Source organism: Hyperoodon ampullatus (assembly GCF_949752795.1).
Source record: "Hyperoodon ampullatus genome assembly, chromosome: 3".
NCBI lineage: Eukaryota > Metazoa > Chordata > Mammalia > Artiodactyla > Ziphiidae > Hyperoodon > Hyperoodon ampullatus.
The window spans coordinates 143,631,481-143,654,365 of record NC_136916.1 but is presented as its reverse complement, the minus strand read 5'-3'; positions in this window follow the sequence as shown (position 1 = coordinate 143,654,365).

Below are 22,885 nucleotides of genomic sequence, written 5' to 3'. Positions count from 1 at the left end.
CTTTGCCCTGAGGTGACTGGAACACCAAGGGCAGCACTTTATAGAATAAATAGATAATGTATTTGCTTTATTTACTTCCCTGCAGGGTGGAGATGAAGCAAGCAGGAATGGGTGGGAGGAGACACAGAAGGAAGCCTTCTGAGTGTTTGCAGGGTGCAAGGCCTCCCTCTTGGCAGGACCTTCCTTCCTTTGTTCCCCCTACAGTGCTACACTGGGCTTCTGAGCGCCAGCAGGAGCCAGAAAGTTGGAAGCTAGGAAGTTGCCTGGAGTCATTTGGAAACGTCTATGGGCTTTGCTGCTGCCCACCAGCCAGGCAGAGCCACCGTGAGAAGATGGAATGAAAGGGACTGTGTCCTTGTGGAGCCTCAGAGAACATAGGAGGGGAGAAGTAGGATTAAAAAGGAAAATCTAGACCAGCAATTCCACTCCTGGGTATACATCTGGAAAAAACAAAGACACTGATTCAAGAAGATACACGGACCCCAATGTTCATAGCAACACTATTTACAATAGCTGAGATATGGAAGCAAACTAAATGCCCATCCACAGACAGATGAATAAAGAAGATGTGGTATATATCTGTACAATAGAATATTAGCCATAAAAAGAATGAAATTCTGCCATTTGCAATGACGTAGATGGACTTAGAGAATATTACGCTTAGTGAAATAAGTCAGACAAAGACCCTATGATATCACACATGTGGAATCTAAAAAATATTGATAATACAAACAAATGAACGTAGCAAAACAGAAGCAGACTCAGAGATATAGAAAAAAACTAGTGGTTACCAGAGGGGGCAGAAAAGGGGAGAGGGACAAATTAGGGGTACGGGATTAAGAGAAAAAAACTACTACATATAAAATAGATACATAGATAGCAACGAGGATGTATTGTATAGCGCAGGGAATTATAGCCATTAGCTTGTAATAACTTTTAATGGAGTATAATCTGTAAAAAATACTGAATCACTATGCTGTACACCTGAAACTAATATAATATTGTAAATCAACTGTACTTCAATTTTTTAAAAAGAAAGAAAAAAAGAATAATCTAGAACATCTTCCCCAACTCCAACTGAAAGGCCAAAAGGCCAACCAGGAGTTGCTGACAGCCTCATTGTATTCCTTGCAAAGTGGCCAATTCAGCCTGGTGATTAAGAGGGAGAAAGAGTTCTTTGGGGGCTTCCCTGGTGGTGCAGTGGTGAAGAATCCGCCTGCCAATGCAGGGGACATGGGTTCGAGCCCTAGTCTGGGAAGATCCCACGTGCTGCGGAGCAACTAAGCCTGTGCACTACAACTACTGAGCCTGCACTCTAGAGCCTGCAAGCCACAACTACTGATGCCTGCACGCCTAGAGCCTGTGCTCCGCAACAAGAGAAGCCACCACAGTGAGAAGCCTGCTTGCCACAACTAGAGAAAGCCCGCTTGCAGCAACGAAGACCCAAAACAGCCAAAAATAAAATAAATAAATTTATTATTTTTTTAAAAAAAGGGTTCTTGGGGGATCAGATCTGGATTCCAGTCCCCTGCCCTGCCACTTACTTGATGTGTCACTTTGGGCAAGTGGCTTCACTCTTCAGAGTTTTAGTTTATTCATCTTAATTAAATGGTGATAAAGAAGGCAAAAATACCTTATTCATATAAATGTCAGGAAAAGCAAAAGGAGATGGATAATCCAAGTAAAGTGCTTACTTTGCCCAATGCTGGGCACATGGCAGACAGTAAATATTAGTTATTATTGTTATTATGTATTTAGTGCTGTATTAGGCAATCATGGGAGAGGCAAAAAGAGCAGAAATAGTCACTGTCACTGAGAAATACGTTCTCCAACATGCCACCCTGTCTCTTCTCTGCCCACCAGATCTGATTTATGTTCAGCAGCTTCTCCAGGGAGTGCAAAGAGCCTGGATTTGTGCCCCAGCTCTGCTGCTCCCCAGCCCTATGCCTCTGCATACATCACCTAACTTCTCTGAACCTCAGTTTCCTCTTCTGTAAAATGGAAATAGTGATAAAGACTCTGCCTACTTCATAAGGTCGCCATGAGGTTCAAATGTGATTATGTGTGAATATGCCTCAAAAGTCGTAAAGTTCTGCAAAAATTAAAAGTTATGATCCTACCCAATCCTATAGGTTTCACTCAAGCCCCACCTTCTCCCACCTTTTCTATGAGTGAAATCCAACTCAAACTGTCTTAAGTGGGGAAAAAAAAAAGAATTTTCTTAGCTCTTGCAACTAAAAAATTCTGAAGTAGCTGGCTCCAGGTTTCCAAAAGACAAGCTTTTCAGAAATCTGGTTCTCTCCTTTTCTCAGCTCTGCTTTCCTCTATGTTGCCTTTACTCTCAGGCAAGCTCTTCCTGTGAGGTGGCAAAGACAGCCACAAGCTGCTCTGGGCTTGCAACCTATCAGCTCAGCAACCCAAATAGAAACCATCCACCCCTTTCTTGAAAGATCCAGCAAAAGTCCCAGAATTGAGTCTCAGGGGCCTGACCCAGGTCCTGTGCCTGTTTATGGCCATTTCACCTGTGGCCGGGAGAATGGAATATGCTAACTGGCCAAGCCTGGGTCATGTGCCAGGTGATGAGGTCATTCCACCCCCAACCACATAAACGGAATGAGAGGAGGTGGTCCCTTAGAAGCAAGGCAGGGCGATGTTGCTTACAGAAGGGAGAAGGAGATTCTGGACAACACACGTCCACCACACACAGGTTTTACTCTTGTATTTTCTGGTACAACGTAGGAAAAAGAAGTAAGAGCCAAACAAAAAATCACAGAGAGCAACCAAACACTTGCTTGGTGGTATGTGCTTGAATCAACAGTTTCTTTCCCTGGAAAACTCTGCCTAGTAATATGACTTCAGGGAAATGAAGGTCCCAGCCCATTTCAGGAAGAGAGCCCTCCTCTTGCTGAGAAACACAATGGTGAACGATAAAAGAAAAGAGAAACCTATTTCCTGACTCATTAAAGCAAGAGAGTGTTTAATAAATAGTATTTGATGATAAAGTTCTGACACTCACTTAATAACCATGATTCTGACTCTGATTCCTATTTCACTTAAGAATCTGCATGACCCCAGATTTCCGGCTGCTATTAATAGAGGTCATGTTGTGGGCAGGCTGCCTGAAGCAGGTTCTGTGCACAGGAGGGCCAAATACTGGGTGGGGGCCCCATGAAACCACAGTTATTTCAGTCTAAGTCACAACATCATTTCAGCCCAATTCCACTTCCCTTAGGGGCCTGGCAGACCCTGCCATCCTATCACTACTTCCGCCTCCTAAATAACACTTCTTTTACTGTTTTATCATATTAGAAAGGCTATATTACTTTTTGAGTTTCCTGAAAAAAAGCTACATGCTTATCTTAGGAAACTCAAATAAAAGCATCAAGTCCCCATATACTACTCAGTCTTGTTGAAAATCCTCACATCTTTTTCCAGGCATATATAAATACAGTACATAAGATTTTTAAGTGAGATCATATTGTTTCATAACACATACTGGGAATACTTCTCTATGCTTATGATACCCTCCTATAGCATCAATTTTAATAAATTCAAGTTTTTTTTTATTATATGAATGTACCACAAATTATTCATGCAGGTCCCTATTGTTGGACAGCTAGATTGTTTCCAAATGTTACTATTATGGTATTCTCTGGAGACATTAAAAAGTAAAATGAATGCACGCCTAGATAATGGGGTTACAGTAGGGAGATATAATGGCCAAACAGCTAGGGTAGGAAATATGGGGCTCAATATAGGAAAGCAACTATGAGAAAAAAGAGTTGTTCTCAGAAAAATATTATTCCTGTCTGACATCATGTAGACCACAGCTGGAATCCTGGAGTTTTTCTGGGCTCTGCTCCCAGCTCAGCGGAAGTTTTGCTATTTGAATGACATAAAGAAGCTTTATCCATCTGGGTCCTCTTATCTCCGTCTGCTAATAATGGATGGGTCACTAATTCCATGAGCTTTGATTGTGTATGTTTTAGATAACAAACTAGATAATAAATCACCCCAAAACTTACTGGCTTAAATCAACCATCTTATTTGCTTATGATTCTGTGGGTCGGCAAACAGGGCTCTGTTGGGTGGTTATCCTGCTCTATATGCCACTGGTTGGGTCACTCATTTGACTTCATTTACTTGGTGGCTGAGCAGGCAGGTCTAAGAAGATTACTCACATGTGTGGCACCTCAGCACTTCACCACATGGCCTTTCTCTCTCCACGTGGTTAGCTTGGGCTTCCTCACAGCATGGAAGTCTCAGGGTAGCCAGACTTCTTACATGGCAACTGCTTCCAAGGACAAAATTGGAAGTTGCTGATGTCTTTAAGCCCCGCCTTAGAAGTTACACAGTATTATTTCTAGTGCACTCTGTCAAAGCCAGTCTTAGGATCAGTCTAGATTCAAAGAAAGAGGACATAGCCTCTACCTCTTGGTGAGAAGAGAGGCAAAGAATTTGCATCCATCTTTAAGCTACCACAGTAAATATGATGAGGACAAAAGGTTATAGGCTTCGTCTGTAACGAAGAAAAATGGAACATTATCATGTTGCAAATCACTAACTCCCAAGTATGAACTCAACCAGCTAAAAGAGTTTGCCCCAATTCTGAGCAATTAACCGAAAGAGACTCTTACCAGGGTGGCATGTGGGAAATGGAATCCATGGCAGAACTCACAGTCAGGAGACAACAGTAACACTCGTCCTGACCCACTGTCCCCACCCACAGTGCTGGAGAAGGGTACTGGGCCATGGGCATCTCTCCCAACCCCTCCCTCTGCCGTGGCGCTTACTTGTCCCTGGGCTCCAGCAAGGCATCTGCTTCTCCTTTTGCAGATTCCTTCCTCACTCCTTAAATATAGCAGTTCCTTCCCAAGTCTGTGTTATATGAGTTTTGAGATCTTAGTAAGAACTTTTTTTGTTGAAATTACAAATATTGGTTCTGAAAGTGTTGATATGCTTCCTCAGACTGGTGAAATAAAAGAAGGTATAAGTTGCCCCATGAAAATAATGAATTTCCTATGTAATAATAATAATATTTTAAAATAATATTTTTCCGGGCTTCCCTGGTGGCGCAGTGGTTGAGAGTCCGCCTGCCGATGCAGGGGACGCGGGTTCGTGCCCCGGTCCGGGAGGATCCCACATGCCGCAGAGCGGCTGGGCCCGTGAGCCATGGCCGCTGAGCCTGCGCGTTTGGAGCCTGTGCTCCACAACGGGAGAGGCCACAGCAGTGAGAGGCCCGCATACCAAAAAAAAAAATTTCCATATGGGAGACTTGAAAAAAAAAGTAAAATCCCTCTCATGTCATTGGGCCCTAGAGGTCTGATGGAAGGACCCTGACTATCCCCGTCACAGTTACTGTGATGGCAGAGGGAGTTTCTTGGTCACTCCCACTTCTATCTGAGAGCTAGTTTTATAGTCTCTTACAGGTTTGTCCCAGTGCTGAGCATGGTCTAAATTTTATATCAAGTCATTTATTGCCTGATTCCCTCTTGATTGATAAAAAAAAAAATGCTGCTACCTGGTATATAGTAACTCTGAAACAAAGCCATGTGGCGGTAGTATGTGGGCAAATGGGCCACATGATGGCAGGAAGTTGGACCCTCTGTAATCTGTGCACAACTTCAGGCCCAGCCATGGAGGTCTACCTTCTCTGCAGAAACATACAGACTGCGGCCTCTTTAAAAAGGGCTTACACTTAGTGTCTTTACTTTTCACTCTAAACTGATCAGATTAGAGCTGACCAGCTCTTAAATATTTATAGTTTCTTTTTCACGGTCCAGCCTGAAGCCTTGTGCCTATTTGATTTGTATACCTCATATCTAGCTGATGGTAGATTGAGACAAATATCATCTTTTCAGAACTGAAAATGACTCCACTTTTTTCCTTCCCTGTGCCTCCCTCCAATCACAAGGCAGTGGTCTAAAAGCTGAGGGTGGAACAGATGCCCACTTCCAGGGGTGAGGGGAGCTCTACCCCACCCATCCCTTAGGCTTCTCTTGTTATTGTCCCTAGACCACTGGGAAGAAATCAAGACATTATTTCATTGGATCAGGATCACTTAGAAATAGCAGAACCATTTTCTGCTTCACTGCAGCTCACAATATTGAGATGAATGAATTAAAGTAAATGCCTACTAGAGAAAGCAGTGGAGTGAATTTTAATGCAGCACATGGAAGACCTTCCTTTGGAATCTTTTCATGTCATGACTATTGTGTAGACATTGGGGCATGTGCTTTGGGACTTGTATACCAGGTTCTTGGCCCTGGATACAAGCTCTGGACAGGCTGAACCAAATGTAGGAAGATAGGGCACTGGGCCTCACATGGTCCTCCCATCCACCTTGCCACCTTCTAAGCCTGAAGTTAGCAGGTTTCCACATACTGAGCTTCCTTCCGTGCTCCCAGAGGAAGAAAGCGCCCCCTTTTGTGGAGAGATGTTCTGTCCCTGATAGAAAGGGCTCATTCACCAGGTACCAGAGTGTTTGGAAAGATTCCAGAAAATAAGAGGAAAGAGGTGTGTGTGTGTGTGTGTGAAGGGGGGCTGGGCGTGAAAGAGAGAGAGAGAAAGAATGAGGGTTCATCCCCCGGCTTTCTCACTTCATAGGCTGGCTCTCAGCTCTCACTGAGCTGGGTCAGTACATCCCACCCAGGTCACGCCCTCCCTTCCCTCAGAAACCTGAAAGGAGTCACCAAGGGGCCTTTGACTTCATTTCCCGGTCTGATCTGGGCATTGTAACAAATGACTTTATCCTGGCTTTATGTTTGGCCTTTGGTGACACCCTGACGGAGACGCTGCATCTTCCTCACACACACAGGCACACATAAAGTACACCCCCCATCACACTCCCCCATTATGGCAGTATTTTCCTGCTTTGTGCAGGAGCTGTAAGGACCTAAACACTACAGTGTAGCATCAGTGTGCAGGAAAGAAAAGAATGGAAGGAAATTTCACTTAAAAGGACTTTGAGTCTGAAGATGGGCTATTTTTTTATCTTTATTTTGAAATCATTTCAGACTTATAGAAAAGTACTTTTTACAGAAAAATACAAAAGTACAAAGAATTCCTGTACATGCTTCACCTCATTTGCTTATCATTTTCTTTCTATCTATCTATCTATCATCTATCATCTATCTATCTATCTATCATCTATCTTGTATACTTTTTTCCTAAACTGGTTGAAAGTTAAGTTACAGATACGATGCCCTTTTATCCCTAAATACTTAAAAAATGGTCATTCCCTCTTATGACCCCAATACAGTATCAAAATCAGGAAATCACTTTGATTCAATGATAGTATCTAAACTACACATCTTTTTCAAATTTCATCAGTTTTCCTAACAATGTTCTTTATAGCAACAGACAAAAAAAAATATTTGATCCAGAATCTGATCCAAGATCACCGTTGTCAGATCTCTTTAGCTTTTTTTCAATTAGGGTAGTTCCTCAGTTTTTGTCTTTCATGACATTGACTTTTTTGAAGAATATAAGCCACTTATTGAATAGCCTGTCCCTTATTTTTGGACCTTCTGATGTTTCTTCACAATTAGAGTCAGGGTGTGCATTTTTGGCAGGAATACCACAGAGGTGATATTGTGTCCTTCTTAGCATATCACATCCGGAGAGAAATGATACTGATTTGTCCCATTTGTCCCTTGTGATGCTAACTTTGATCATTTGGCTCAGGTGGGGTCTGTCAAGCCTCTCCACTGCAAAGTTATTATTTTTCTCTTTGAAATCAATAAATATTTTATGAGGAGGTATGTTGAGATTGTATAAAAATACTGCTTCTCATCAAACTTTTACCCACTGCTTTACGCATCCGTTGACAGTTCTTGCCTGAAGGCTGCCAATGGTGATTTTCTAATCCTATCCTTTCTTCTACACTTATTGGTTGGAATTTTACTGTAAGGAAGGGCTTTTTCTATCCCTCCATTTATTTGTTTGTTTATATCAGTATGAACCTATATTTTCTTATTTTATTCAATGGATTACAAACCACTACTATCTTTTTTGTTTTTGTTTTTAAAGTTCAGATTGTCCCAGATTTGGCCAGTGGGAGCTCCTTCCAGCCATCTCCTTGCTCCATTTTTTTTTTTTTTTTTTTTTTTTTTGCGGTACGCGCGCCTCTCACTGTTGTGGCCTCTCCCGTCGCGGAGCACAGGCTCCGGACACTCAGGCTCAGCGGCCATGGCTCACGGGCCTAGCCGCTCCACGGCATGTGGGATCTTCCCAGACCGGGGCACGAACCCGTGTCCCCTGCATCGGCAGGCGGACTCTCAACCACTGCGCCACCAGGGAAGTCCTTCCTTTGTCCTTTTGACAGGTCCAGGCAGGGCTGTTTTTGAGAGAGGATGCTCCAGAACTGGTCCAGAATATTTCTCCAAACTATGAAAATTTCAATAGCAATCAGGAATCTCATTTTTAACATTATGACAAAACAAACAGTATACCCCAAGGAATTTTAGAGTGCCAATGGAATAACAAAATGTTTATTTAAATACATTTTATTGTCTTTCTACGTACCAGACTCATGTTTCTATGTACCGGACTCATGTTTTAAGTCAAGGCTTGACTCCTTCCCCCATCTCCTGGCAAGTCCATGTCACAGTGGACCTACTGAGGAAATAGCAGGGGAGAGAGAAGAGTCAGGGAGGTGAGGGAAGGAGAGAGTGAGGTAGAGAGGGAAAGGAAAGGAAAAGAAAGAAGGAAAGAGGGGGACTCCTCTCCTCTCCTCATCCATTCAGACCAGCCTGGCACCTACAGCCTCCTAATATTCCACATCCACACTGACCCCCTCCAGGAAGTCAGCCCTCTGCTGCCATGAGCATTCGTGTTGGCAGAATGAAGGATATTTTGTCAGAGGTTAGAAACAGTCACCTTCACCTCACAAAAGGCGCTGGGAGACAATCTGGGTTGTATGGAAGGAACTCGGGTTTCTTCACCCCAGAAACACCACCGGAAGGGAGGGAGAAGAGAAAACACTGGGTTTGTGATGTCCCCATCTCTCTCCTCACTGGGACTCGCATCACAGGCTGGAGGCGCTTCCGGCAGAATTGAGTGCTGGGGAAAGCCGGCAATAAATCAGCTCTGTCTTTACTAGCCGGGGGTTGCTATGGCAATAGGAATACACTGTAGGGTTTAAGAGATGTAATTTTCTGTGATTCACTGTATATTTTTAGCCATTTTTCTTCCTGTGTTATCTCCCTGTGGCAATTGCCTATTAATGCCGGTCCACACCTAGACTGGACTAAACGGTCCCTTCTCAGAAGTGATGAAAACCCTGGAGACCAGTAAGTACAAGAGGGTTATGGTCCATGAACCAAGGGTAACCTGAGAGAACAGCCAGACTGGTTCAGGACATGGGTCACTTAGCGTGGGTCATGCCACATGTAAGGAAGAATAGTGGAGAATGAAAGGCCCCAGAAATGTGGCGCTGGGTTGCTTGGAATGGGAAACTGAATCACAGTACTCACTGCAGTCAGGGTGCTCACATGGTGTCAAGGGCAAACCCCATGAGTCAGTAACAAACACCCTGAAGAGGGAAGCTAGGGCCCAGGTTTCTGGACAAGGAGCTATGAAAGCATACTAACCTTCTGTCAGTCTAGCTCAAGTTTTACTACTGTGTGTTATTCTTTCCATTTCTTCCTTTCTTTTCTTTCCTTCCTTTAATTTTACTCATTTTTTTTCACCATAAAATATGGAGGAGGGACTGAGAGGAAATAGAAAATTCAATCAGTCTGCTTGGCTATTTGTTAATAGTTGTATCAGTAGTCTTTTCATTTCAGGCAACAGAAAACCCAACCTAAACTGTTAAAGCAGAAAGAGAACTTACTGCCTCTTATAACTGAAAAGTCCAGGGCTTTGGGCTAGCCTTAGGCGCTACGGTCTTCAGGGGCCAGATGACATCATCAACATCTGGGCCCTCTGTCACACTAAGTTCTACCAATGTTTTGGTGTTTTGGCTGTAATAACATAAAACTCAGCTAATAGAGGCTTCAAGGAAGTGAGGTTTCTTTTTCTCACATAAAAAATCTGGAGATAGATAGGTTTATTTTTCTCATATAATAAGTAGCCCACAATAGGCATAGATGACACTACCATGCAGCAGCTCAGTGATGTTATCAAGAACCCAGCCTCTGGGGCTTCCCTAGTGGCGCAGTGGTTAAGAATCCACCTGCCAATGCAGGGGACATGGGTTCAAGCCCTGTCTGGGAAGATCCCACATGCTGTGCAGCAACTAAGCCCGTGTGCCGCAACTACTGAGCCATGCTCTAGAGCCTGCGAGCCACAACTACTGAGCCCATGTGCCACAACTACTGAAGCCCGCACACCTGTGCTCCGCAACAAGCCAAGCCACCGCAACAAGAAGCCCGCGCACCACAACAAAGAGTATGCCCCACTCGCCACAACTAGAGAAAGCCCACACGCAGCAATGAAGACCCAGTGCAGCCAAAAATAAATAAATTTAATAAATTAATTTAAAAAAAAGAAGAACTCAGCCTCTTTCTACATTTCGGCTCCACCATCTTTAGAGTCATAGGAGGACTGCTCCAGTTCCAGGCATTCAAGGCAAAAAGAAGAGGCTAGCTGCATCTGATTCTTTTATCCAGAAAAGGAAATCCTTCCCCAAAGCCCCTAGTTGTTTCCAATTGATTGGGCACATAAGTGTCACATGCCACATGGCCACCTAGCCACTAAGGAGGCTAGGAAAGCATGGTCTTGGGTTTTTCTGGTTCCTACAGCAGAGGCAGGGTTTGTCATTGTCGCTGTGTTTTTTGTTTTGCTTCAGCTAATAGTCAAAGAAAAGCCATACCCAGTACTGTGGAATGGTTCTGCCTCGTCATTACAGGGTATGACTGGTTACTCCATTGTTGTCATTTCCCAGCCAGGAAGGGAGAAAGTAGAAGAGAAGGGCAAGAAGATTCCTTTTAAGGATGTGATGCCGGAGTTGCACTGATTACTACTCTTCTGCTTGCATCCCACTGGCCAGAATTTAGTCACATGATCAGAACCAGCTGCAAGGGAATCTGGGAAATGTAGAATTTGGGTAGCCATGTGCCCACCTAAAACTTGAAGAGTTCTGTTACTAACACAAAGAAAGGGAGGGGTATTGGGGGGACAATCAGCAATCTCCTCCAGAGCAGTTATACAAGAAAGGGTTTGAATGGGTATTGGATTAGCCAGCCAACCATTTCTGCCTCTGTCTTATTCTCAGAGACGCTTACCTTTGAGGAAGTAAGACAGCTTTAGCATCACCATCCTGACACCCTCTCCGGTCCACGCTCATTTGTAAAAGAGCCCAATCTCTTTGCAGCTACCATGGCCACTCTCATTAAATTTCCTTGATTCTGGTGGGTCCCCCACCTATTCCTGAACCAAGGGGATGCAATACAGTGCTCTGATTGGTCATACCTGAGTCACCTGCTCTGCCAAATCACCAAGACCTTTATGGGCCTCAATTTGTTCTTCTGTAAGATAGACATAATAGTAGAATCTACCTCACAGGTTTGGTGGAATAGTGCTGCTGGTGGCCATTTTCCATAAATGCATCCTCACTTGGCCTACAGACCAGACTCACCCTAACAATGCCGTCTTAGAAGACCTTTAAAAATCAAAGTAGGGGGCTTTCCTGGTGGCGCAGTGGTTGAGAGTCCGCCTGCCGATGCAGGGGAAACAGGTTCGTGTCCCGGTCCAGGAGGATCCCACATGCCGCGGAGCGGCTGGGCCCGTGAGCCATGGCCACTGAGCCTGCGCGTCTGGAGCCTGTGCTCCGCAATGGGAGAGGCCACAGCAGTGAGAGGCCCGCGTACCGCCAAAAAAAAAAAAAAAAAAAAATCAAAGTAATAAAAAAAGTTGTACAGCTGCCTATATTTCATCTCACAGTACATTCCAAAGTAGATATATTTATTCAGCACTTGCTTCAGGCACCTGGCACTCTGCTAAGCACGCTACATACATTCTATCATCATTGGCACTGTAACTCCATGGGACAGATGCTTTCACTGTTTTCACTGAACAGATAAGGAAATTCAGCTCCTGGCCCTAAGGTCACAGCCAGTGCAGCAATGGAGCCACCAACCTAGGAGTAACTTTGAACCGCCACACTCCATTCCCTTTTGCTGGGTAAAAATAAGTCAGCCAAACACTTGTGGAATCGTGGAACTCTTCTTGCTGATTGGGGCAGTCACAAGAGAGTACCACTCAGATCTCTCTTAGGGAGGGAACCTGCTGCAAGGGACGTAGCGGGCTAGCCGCCTCCAGCCATGGCACCTTTGGGACCCTGCAGCTCACACACTGAGCACAGCAGGGGAACCTCAGCTGGGCCAGGACACTCCTCAGCTCTTGGGCTTCCGATCAGCCTGGCCAAGACTTTCTCGGCTTAGCTGAGCTCCAGTCTAAGGTTCTTCCTACCCAACCCTCTTTCCTGTCCTCTCTCCTTTGGCAAGTCTCAGACCTGCATTGTTGCCTGGAGGCTCTTCTCACTGACCTCTGCTCCCCTGCCCTTTATCCTTCATAGATATTCGTTTATTGCATACCTAACTCCATCCTGGTGTCTGTTTCTCAGAAGCCCCAAAATGACATGCTTCTTGTACCTGCTTTGACTCACTGCATGGACTACACCACAGGTATGCACGTTTCCAAAGATTCTTGAGTGTTAAAAAACAAGCAAGCAATGAAAAGAATAATTCAAAATTGGGGTTGGGGCGGATCTAATGCAGACCAATGAGGAGGCTCTTGGCCTGACACTCAAAAAGTGGAGGCTCCTTCTCTGAGCAAGTTTCTAAATAGAGAACAACAGTCATTGCTGATTTTTTTTTTTTTTTTGTGGTACGCGGGCCTCTCACTGTTGTAGCCTCTCCCACTGCGGAGCACAGGCTCCGGACGTGCAGGCTCAGCGGCCATGGCTCACGGGCCCAGCCGCTTCGCGGCATATGGGATCTTCCCGGATCGGGGCACAAACCCGTGTCCCCTGCATCGGCAGGCGGACTCTCAACCACTGCGCCAGCAGGGAAGCCCTGATTTTTTTTTTAATGTCTCAAAATAGATTTTTTTAATATAAATTTATTTATTTTATTTATTTATTTTTGGTTGCATTGGGTCTTCATTGCTGTGCGCGGGCTTTCTCTAGTTGTGGCGAGCGGGGGCTACTCTGCATTTCAGTGCACGGGCTTCTCCACTGCAGTGGTTTGTTGCAGAGCACGGGCTCTAGGCATGCAGACTTCAGTAGTTGTGGCACGTGGGCTCAGTAGTTGAGGCTCGTGGGCTCTAGGCACACAGGCTTCAGTAGTTGTAGCTCATGGGCTTAGCTGGTCCGTGGCATGTGGGGTCTTCCCAGACCAGGGATCAAACCCATGTCCCCTGCAATGGCAGGTGGATTCTTAACCACTGCACCACCAGGGAACTCCCAAATTTTTTTAATTATACAAGTTTCAGATGTACAGCATTATAATTCAACAACTGTAAAAATAAACAAATTTCAATGAGTACAACATTGGTATTGCCAAAATAATTTTAAGAATGGTAATATCAAACAATTCCAGGGTGCTTAAACTGCTGTATATTCTTTAGACACATGACTAATTTAATCCTCATAACACCTTGAGGAGGTAGGTACTAAGTCACTCTCATTCTAAAGTACAGAGGTTAAGTCATTTGTCCAAGGTCACACAGTTACAGTCGGGAAGAGTCAGATTCACACTCAGGCATTTTGGTTTCAAAGTGTATGCTTCAATCCTCTTAGTTATATGTCTCATACTCAGCCCACACTGGCACTTTTTGGTAAACTCATTTTGAACTTTCATAACTAATCTGCCTCTTAGTTTGCTGTTGAATCTGTTGAAAAGAAAAACCAGTACATAGAATGAAAACTGCTATTTTTAGAAGAGGTTTAATTAAGCCATATTTTGTATTCTATCCTAATTTAAATCTTGAAGTGATTTTTTTTTACTTTAGACATTTTTATCTTATTTTTTTTTACCTTTTTATTTTATATTGTTTTTTGGTTTTTGGGGGGGGGTTTGTCTTTTTTTAAAATTTGGTTGCACTGGGTCTCAGTTGTGGTATGTGGGCTCCCTTTTAGTTGCAGCAGGTGGGCTCCTTAGTTGCAGCTCGCCGGCTCCTTAGTTGCGGCATGCGAACTCTTAGTTGTGGCATGCATGTGGGATCTAGTTCCCTGACCAGGGATCGAACCCAGGCCCCCTGCATTGGGAGCGCAGAGTCTTAACCACTGTGCCACCAAGGAAGTCCCCTTATTTTATAGTGTTGTGGAGTTGATTAACAATGTTGTGATAGTTTCAGGTGTACAGTAAAGTGATTCAGTTATACATATACATGTATCTGTTCTTTTTCAAATTCTTTTCCCATTTAGACTGTTACATAATATTGATCAGAGTTCCCTGTGCTATACAGTAGGTCCTTGTTGGTTATCCATTTTAAATATAGCAGTGTGTACATGTCAAAAAAATCCAAAACAGTACTGATCTTAAAAGGGTGGAAACCCAGCTGCTTTGGGTGTGTTGGAGGGAGTTGGGGAGGGGTCTGAAACTTGCCTGGAGTCACACCGCAGGGTTGCAGATCGATTCCAGTTAGTCTAATTCTCATCCAGATGTTTCCCACACTACTCAGGCAAGGGATTGATTCTTTACAGAAAGAGCAAAGACTTAACTCAGCCAAAGGGAAAAAATGATCAATTAAGCAAAATATCAATACACTGGCTTTTGACAAGGCTCTCCAAACTGCCGTGGGATTGCCCTTGCTGCCCCTGGAAGCATGCGTCACAACTACCCCACTGCACCTTAAGGCTTATCCAGTGATTGCTAACTGGTAGCACAGGTGGATGCAGCCTACAACCATGTTTGACTTGCTCCCCACAGTGATTTTTATAAAACTTAAAATTCGTTGACAAGATTTATCAACTGGGATATTTCACATAAACATCTGGAGTCCTTGCTTCTGTTGAAAATCAGATGATCTGGCCATACTCATTCTGCACATCCACTTCCTGCTTCAGACAGGGCCAGAATCCCCTCTACAGCTATCTTACTACACCTGCTGGCCCTGAAGTTTTTTGAGTTCATGACGCCAGGGTTATACTGCTCAGGACAGTAAACCTCCCTGATTTTGAGCACTCAGGTTCAGATCATGAGGCCTGGAAAGCACTGGGCTGAAGTTAGCTGTGATCTCCTTAAGAAAAACAAGTTACTAAGCAAATTAATTTGGGATTAAGGATTTCAAGAGGGAATTTTTTTTGAAGTACTTTTCAAGCATTCCAGCAGGAATGATGAGCATTATTAGCACAGCTGGGAGGTTTGTCAGCAGTGACAGTTTGGGGATGGGTGACGACCAGAGGCAGAGACCTTATATTAGAAGAGGTGGGACTTCTGTCCTGGCTTTGCCCTTACCCATGATACGATCTAGAGGGTTTCCTTCACGCTCAGATCAGGTGCCTGGTGTTGTAGCAAGACTAATAAGAGTTAACATCTGCTGAGTGTTCATTACCTGCAAAGCAGTTTGTTAAGTGCTTTGTGAGCCTCCTCCCATTTCACACAAAGCCTCCAAGTCAAGTACCAGTGTTACCTCCAAAGAACAGGAAGGCTTCGTGACCTGTCCAAAGTCAGAGAGTCCATAATTGACACAGCCAGGATTTGAAGCCCAGACACGGACTCCAGAGCCCACACATGTATCTACTACACTGTGACGCTTCCACCTGCTTCACGGGGTTGTCCTGAGAATTTTACAAGATGATGTAGGTCAAGTGCTTTCATAAACTACAAAGTGCTATAGCAATGTTCACTATTATCTATCACTTGAGCACTGCAATTTTTTTTCAAAATTGGTGCTTTACCTAAAAATTACCAAGTCAGTTTGGTCCGTTTCTGTTTGTTTCAAATTAATGATTTTTTTTTAAGATAATCGGAAGGAGCCATAACTCAAACATCATTAGTCCTGTAGCGCCCTCTGCTGACAACAGTCAGGAAAATTATGAAATTATAATAGGTGAGAGTGATTCCCTCGGCCCCCTTGAACAACTATTTCTGGAGCACGTACTTTGTCCCGGGCATTGTACCAGCTGTCACATGCCCTAGAGGACACAGGAGGTCCCTTTCCAGCCCAGCCTTCCCCTTGTGATTTAGGTATAGGAAAATGAAAGCCACAGGGCAAGGGTGACCCCACTTCCCATCCTGACATCACAGAGAAGAGCCCAAAGCTAGAGCGCGTTGTCATTATCTCCCTTAAAAGGACAAAGTGAGCCCCAAACCATGAGGTAAAGGGTACTCCTGCCCAGGGATATGCAGGTAAATGTTTAACAGTCAATTCTCTGGCAGGGAGAAGCTCTGATTTGTGGCATTTGTCCATTTCGATGGTGGAAATACTCCCACTATGACCAGTTTCAAGCTACCAGCATGACGATTCACAAGATGCTTAAAATTTTAACAATTGGCCCCTCAAAAGCTGGCAGGAGCTGGCTCCAACATACCACTTCTTTTATCTCTCGAAAAAAACAGAACTTCTCATCTTCCTTCCCAATCAACTGGACTCAAGAATTCTTCCAGCTGGTCCACACTAATGATCAGGGACAGATCAGCCTCACCCCAGCAAGGCTGACATCTAACAGAGAAGGGCAGACTGCCAGCTGGAGTGTTCCCTGAGCATCCTCTGGTGGCTCTAGCCAATGGTCCACTTCACCTTCCCTCTTTCCAGCTCTGAAAGGGAACCTCCTTCACACTCCACCTGCCTGTCTTCATCTCCAGATTCCCTGCCTCAGCCCGGAAGCCTCCACTCCAGCAGAGGGCACCTCTTGGCTCCTGGAGGAGCCCGGGACCAGGGTGTAAGCAGGTAGGACAACACTGGCCCGTATGCCTCTCACTTTGTCCAACACAAGGAAGAATCCCTGCCTTGGGCCCAGGAAAGAAGGAGGAAAGTATGGGGCCATGGGTGACCTGGGGAAGCAGTTCCCCATTGTATCCAACTAGAGAGGTGAGTCAGGCAGAGCAAAACCCAGCTGCTGGGAGCTCCAGAAGACCAATATCCTGAGGGCAAGCTTTCTATTCAGCCCAGAAATCATCCCTGGGACCCACCAAATAAAACCAGAAGAATGACGACCACACTTCTCCAAACAGCAGCTGCCAACCTCCACCTCCCATGAGGTTACCATTGCCCCTTGCTTCCTCCCCCGACCTGCCCTCAGATTTCCTTCCGCAACCTCAGTCCCCTCATCCCAAGATTCTGGCATCCTAACGGATGAGGAAACCTACAGTGAGAAGACTGGGTTCCACTCTGGCTTGCATGGGTCCCTGAGAAAGTTTCTAAACCTCCTGAGGCTTGTGTTCTGAAGCCAAAATAGAAATAGTCATCAGAGAGTGCTGTTGAGAGGATTAAATTAGAATGTACGTGAGAAGGGCTTTACAAATCAGAGTGTTCCATAAATGTTTGTTATTTTTCTACCTGAGAGAAGTATTTGTTTATTTTTGAATTTTACTTTTTTTATACAGCAGGTTCTTATTAGTTATCTATTTTATACATATTAGTGTATATATGTCCATCCCAATCTCCCCATTCATCACACCACCCCCCACTCCCCCCGCAACTTTCCCCCCTTGGTGTCCATACATTTGTTCTCTACATCTGTGTCTCTACTGAGAGAGGTATTTATGTGGGGTGGGGTTTTTTTTTCTCTCTTATTAAAGGAACACATATTCTTTGTGGAAATTTTGAAAAATACATTTGAGTATTAAAAGAAAAAAAAATTCAAATCACCTACAGTGAGCCACCATGCACATCTGGTATTTCCCCCAATCTTTTTTTCTATGTAGATATAGATATACCTTTGTTAAAAGAAAGGATGAGGATATTTATGACTCAGGGGTAGTGGTCTCTCCCTGCTCCAGCCTGCAGGCCTGACAACAGCGTTTCTCTCAATCCCTGCAGTAGGAAAGAGGGCAGTTAGTCTCTCACTAGAAACAAGGCCTGCTGGGATCCCAAATTAAAGAGACCTTGGAAATCGAACCTGTTCTTGCTGATAGAGGCCTTCAAACTTTTTGTTCTCCAAGCCAGTTTGGAAAGACCACATGGCCTTAGGGATCTCCTTGCCTGCCTATCCTGATTTGTAAAATCAATTTTTAAAAATTAAAGTTGGGAAGCTTTTCAACTAGTAAAGCATAAATTGCTGCAGTCATGTGGTTCAAATGCTGATTCTCAGGCACTTTTCAATGTGGAACTGAATTTGCTGTAGGAAATACTTTTGAAAATCTCACCTTTTTCTGTGGCTGGCCCACGAATCACCAGAGGAACCCATGTAGAACATCAATGCAAATCTGTTCCGCTGGGTTCTCTCTCGGTATCTGACAAAATGTCATGTTTTCATCGACGTTACCAAGATCCTATCCCTCACTTCTCCCCTAAAACAGGTGTTTCTTTGGCTGTCAGAAACGACCTGGGTCTCTTTTCCTCTATAATGATAATGGCTGGGCCCCCCTGCCTGAGTCCACCTCACCCTGACTTCTCCAATATTCCAATCCAACTCAGAGTAGGAGGTAACTCCAGGTCTCCAAACCCTTGGGAGGGGCCTGGGATGCTCACATGACTTAAGTGCATTGATGGGAGAATGTGTCCAAAGAGCCATGTCCCGAATGTCACTTCTGTGTGGCTGCATGTACTAGAAGAGCTTGTGACTAAGTATTTCCAGTCCAGATGTTTCAGGCGAGATAGTGCGAAAACCAGGACAGGCACTCTTCCCTTAACTGCCTAGGACAAGTCCAGCAGCTTCTTGCCACTGCTTCTCTCCAGACACACAGAGTAAATGCAAAGAGCAAAGGACACCCCCTCCACTGGTCCTCTCTGCTGCTGCCAGAACGAAAGTCTCAGTGACTTCTGTCTCCTAAGAGAATGTTTAGCCCCACCCAGAGGACAGGTCCTGTCCTATGCCTTCAGGGTCCCTTACTGTGTGTGAGAGGTCACCTAGTATCTATGGTAAAAACCTGAGCTTTGGACTCAGCCTGACCTCGGCTTGAATGCTGGCTCCACCTCTTCCTGGGAAGTTTGGCCTCAGGCGAGTGTCTCTACCTTGTGAGCTTGAAGAAGGGGCTGTGAGTGTGTCCAGAGGTCATCTGTGAAAGAACGCTTTGCAGGTGCTCAGGGAATGGTGATGAGGGATAAGGGGCTCCTTCCTGAAACAGGCCGCTCAACACTTCGCTCTCAAGCAAAGCTGCAGCGGTAGGACAAGCTAGCTAGGCTCAGCAAAGGGAGTCTCACTGTTCTCACACCCCTGTTGGCAACTGTCTCTTTTCACTGAACTTTCACAGTCCCCTTGCAGCCCTTCCAAAGTCAGCACCTACCAGTCAGGACTCTTCTCTTTGGTTGAGCTGTGCTTCTGAGTGGCCAACCCTGAGGCCTTTCCCACCTCTTAACCAGGACATCCCCTGCCAGCAGGGAAAGGTAAAGGTAAAGGTGTTGGGCCATCACCAGCTCTTGGTAAAGCACATCACCTTTTTTTTTTTTTTTGCGGTACGCGGGCCTCTCACTCTTGTGGCCTCTCCCGTTGCGGAGCACAGGCTCCGGACACGCAGGCTCAGTGGCCATGGCTCACGGGCCCAGCCGCTCTGCGGCATGTGGGATCTTCCCGGAATGGGGCACGAACCCGTGTCCCCTGCATCGGCAGGCGGACTCCCAACCACTGCGCCACCAGGGAAGCTCACGCATCACCTTTTTATGATCTCCTCTTTGTAGGCTCACTTCCCAGCACCCAAGAACAGCAGTCCAGGGTTCCAGAACCTACTTCAAAGCAGCACAAGACCTCTCCGGCTCCTCCCCACCCACCAGCATGCATGCAGCCTCCCTTTCCAGGGGCAGAAGTCAATGTAGAGGCAGGAGCTCCAAGCCCTAAGACCACCCAGATAACTTAATTACGTCTTCACCCCTCACCACCAGAACCCAGGACATCCAGTTCATCCCTTATCCCCGACTCTCTTCTCCATAAGGCTCAGATGTCACCTGTCAGTGAGGCCAGCCCTGAAAAAGCACACACCCCTCACCATCCCCTGTCCCCAATTCCCTATTAAGTGCAAAGTCTAATTTTCCATGTATAAAAGTTTTAGAAAAGCACTTCTCTTCCCAAATTCTCTTGAGATGTGACTCAGACAATGTCACCCTGCCAACTTCTTAGAGTCCTTCGTAACTCTCAGGAAGCCAGCCTTCCGGCCCCTCCCCCAGCCCTGGGAGCAGCCGGAGCCCTGTGGGCTCAGTCGGATCGCTCTGGGAAGCAGCCATCACATCTCCCGTGGGTTCACATCTTTCGGGGCCAGCACAGCAGTTATGGCAAGGCACTTTCCCAACATCCTGATCTGACAAACAGGGAGCCCTTGGGCCGGGGAACATCCATGGGGCTAAAACCCTTGCTGGTTTCCCCACCCTAAACAGTCTCCTTCCCCTGATACAGGGCCGCCCCCCCCCACCCTCCACCCCCCACCCCCGCCCCTCAGGCCTGCTGAGAGGAAAGCTGCAGAACCGAGAGAAGCCGCTTCTGACTGGGAAAGTGAAAGGAACTAAAGTAAAAAGGCTCAGATTACTCGTAGCTGGTCTGGGAGGCCACGGCCAAGCTTTCAGCTCAGAGGAGACAATGAAGAGAGTGTGGAGACAAGGAAAGTGAACCTGAACCTGCCATGGCCGCTGCTGATCCGCTCGCCACCCAAGGAAGAAGTCACTGCTGCATCTGCTTCCAGTACTGCCAAGACCTGTAATCACAGAGTGTGGCCACAGCTTCCACCAGGCCTGCCTCATCTGCTGCTGGAAGCGGGCCTCACCCGCCCTCCTGTCCCCCTGCCTCCAGTGCCACCAGAGCCTTCAGGCCAAGAGCTTCAAACGCAACAGGTAGCTGGGAACTGTGGATGTCACCAGGCTGCTGCTGGAGCAGGAGGCAGGGCCCTTGCATCTCCGGTCTATCAGAAGCACCTGGAGGAGACTTCCCTGGTGGCGCAGTGGTTAAGAATCCACCTGCCAATGCAGGGGACATGGGTTCGAGCCCTGGTCCGAGAAGATCCCACATGCCGTGGACAAACTAAGTAACTAAGCCCATGCGCCACAACTACTGAGCCTGTGAGCCACAACTACTGAGTCTGCACTCTGGAGCCCGCGAGCCACAACTATTGAAGCCCGCACGCCTAGAGCCTGTGCCCCGCTACAAGAGAAGCCACGGCAATGAGAAACCCACGCACTGCAATGAAGACCCAACACAGCCAAAAGTAAATGAATAAATAAATTTTTAAAAAAAGAAGCACCTGGAGGACTAAAGCCATTGGTACGAAGGACCATGAGGCCCACCCTCTGCGGGGTTTGCCTGGACAGCTGAGCAGAGTGAGGACTCCCGTTCACATGGGCTGGCAGGGTTTAAGGCAGAGGGATGAGAAGGGGGTTTAACCTGGAGACGATCAGAGAAAGGGAAGGGAAGTGGGGGAGGGATGGAGGAGGGACGGGGAAGAGAAGGGAAGAGAGGGGAGGGGACCTGGCAGGCAATGCCTAGTTTTAGTGGAGTGGAATATTTTCCCAGTAGAAGCCACCAGACAGCTGCCCATCATGTTCACAGAATTATGCTTAAAAGCTTTACAGGAGAAAGTCATTTTTTTCAAGTGGCCTGGTGGTTAAGAGTTAGGGATCTAGAGTTAGTCATATAGATTCAAGTCCATGCTCTGCTTCTTCCCCCAGGGGTTGCCTTGGATAAATGTCTGAACTTCTCTAAACCTCCATTTCCTCATCTATAAAATGATGACAGTAGTTCCTACCTTTAGGGTTCCTGTAAGAATTAAGTGAGGTAATGTTTATAAAGCACTTAGCACAGCGGCTGGCACATAGTAAGCTCTCCATTGCTATTCTTTTTATTATTATTGTCGCGAGTGGTAGATAAGCATCTGAATGAACAAGGTTTTCCACAGCTAAACCTTATGGAAGATGCATGTCCAGCCCTAGGACAACAAAGATCCAGAAGAACAAATTTCAAAATAGCCAGTGTTAAGGTGCTAATGGCTCTATCTATAGTGTTCATTGGATACGGCTTGATCTATGAAGCATATAGCCAGACTCACTGCAAACATGCTCCATTGACAAAAGCAGACAATTTGATTTCCCTATTGCTTGGTTCTTTTTCTTATAATAAATTTTCTCTGCCTCCCTCCAAGATTGGATCTGCAAGGCCTGAGGATCTTATTAATTCACAGGAAGGGCCAACAGAAGCGGGGAGAGCACTGACACATCATGGCCCAGTTCCCCAGACCTGCTCATGGCTGTAACTTGGGCTACAAGCCTTCCTGTTCCTCCCCTGAGAGTACATGACAGGGGTGGAGATGCCATGACACACTCCACCTCTCAGGACTTAACCCATGGTATCAGGAGATGGACTCATCGTGGCCACCTTGAGGCCCACCCTATAAGCTCAGTTTTCTCAAGGTCACCTTTATGTCTTCAAATCAGAGAAGATCACAGGTGCTTGAGCTATCCAGGTATGATCGTAGCTCCATGGCATGAGTTCAGAGGTGCTGCAAACCATGCCCCCCTAATCTCCCTTCCAAACCCCTGTCCCAACACCTGATATCTAGACCAAGAAGGTCACTCCTTGTGTCACAGAGATGACAAATAGGTTTCATTGCAAGTGCCAACTCCAAATTATTGAGATTAGATTTTGTTTCAGAAAGATTCTCAGGCCTTTTCTGGTCTCAGCAGCATGTTCACAATCAATTAGCAGTATCTGCAATGGAGACTGGAAAAGAAGTGCCAATGGTTTTGCACAGAATTGTCATCCTTAAAAAATTAATTTTACATTTACAGTGCAACTATATGCCAGTCAAGAACACAAGAACTTGTGATGACTAACAACCATTATCAGTAGGGCCTTGAG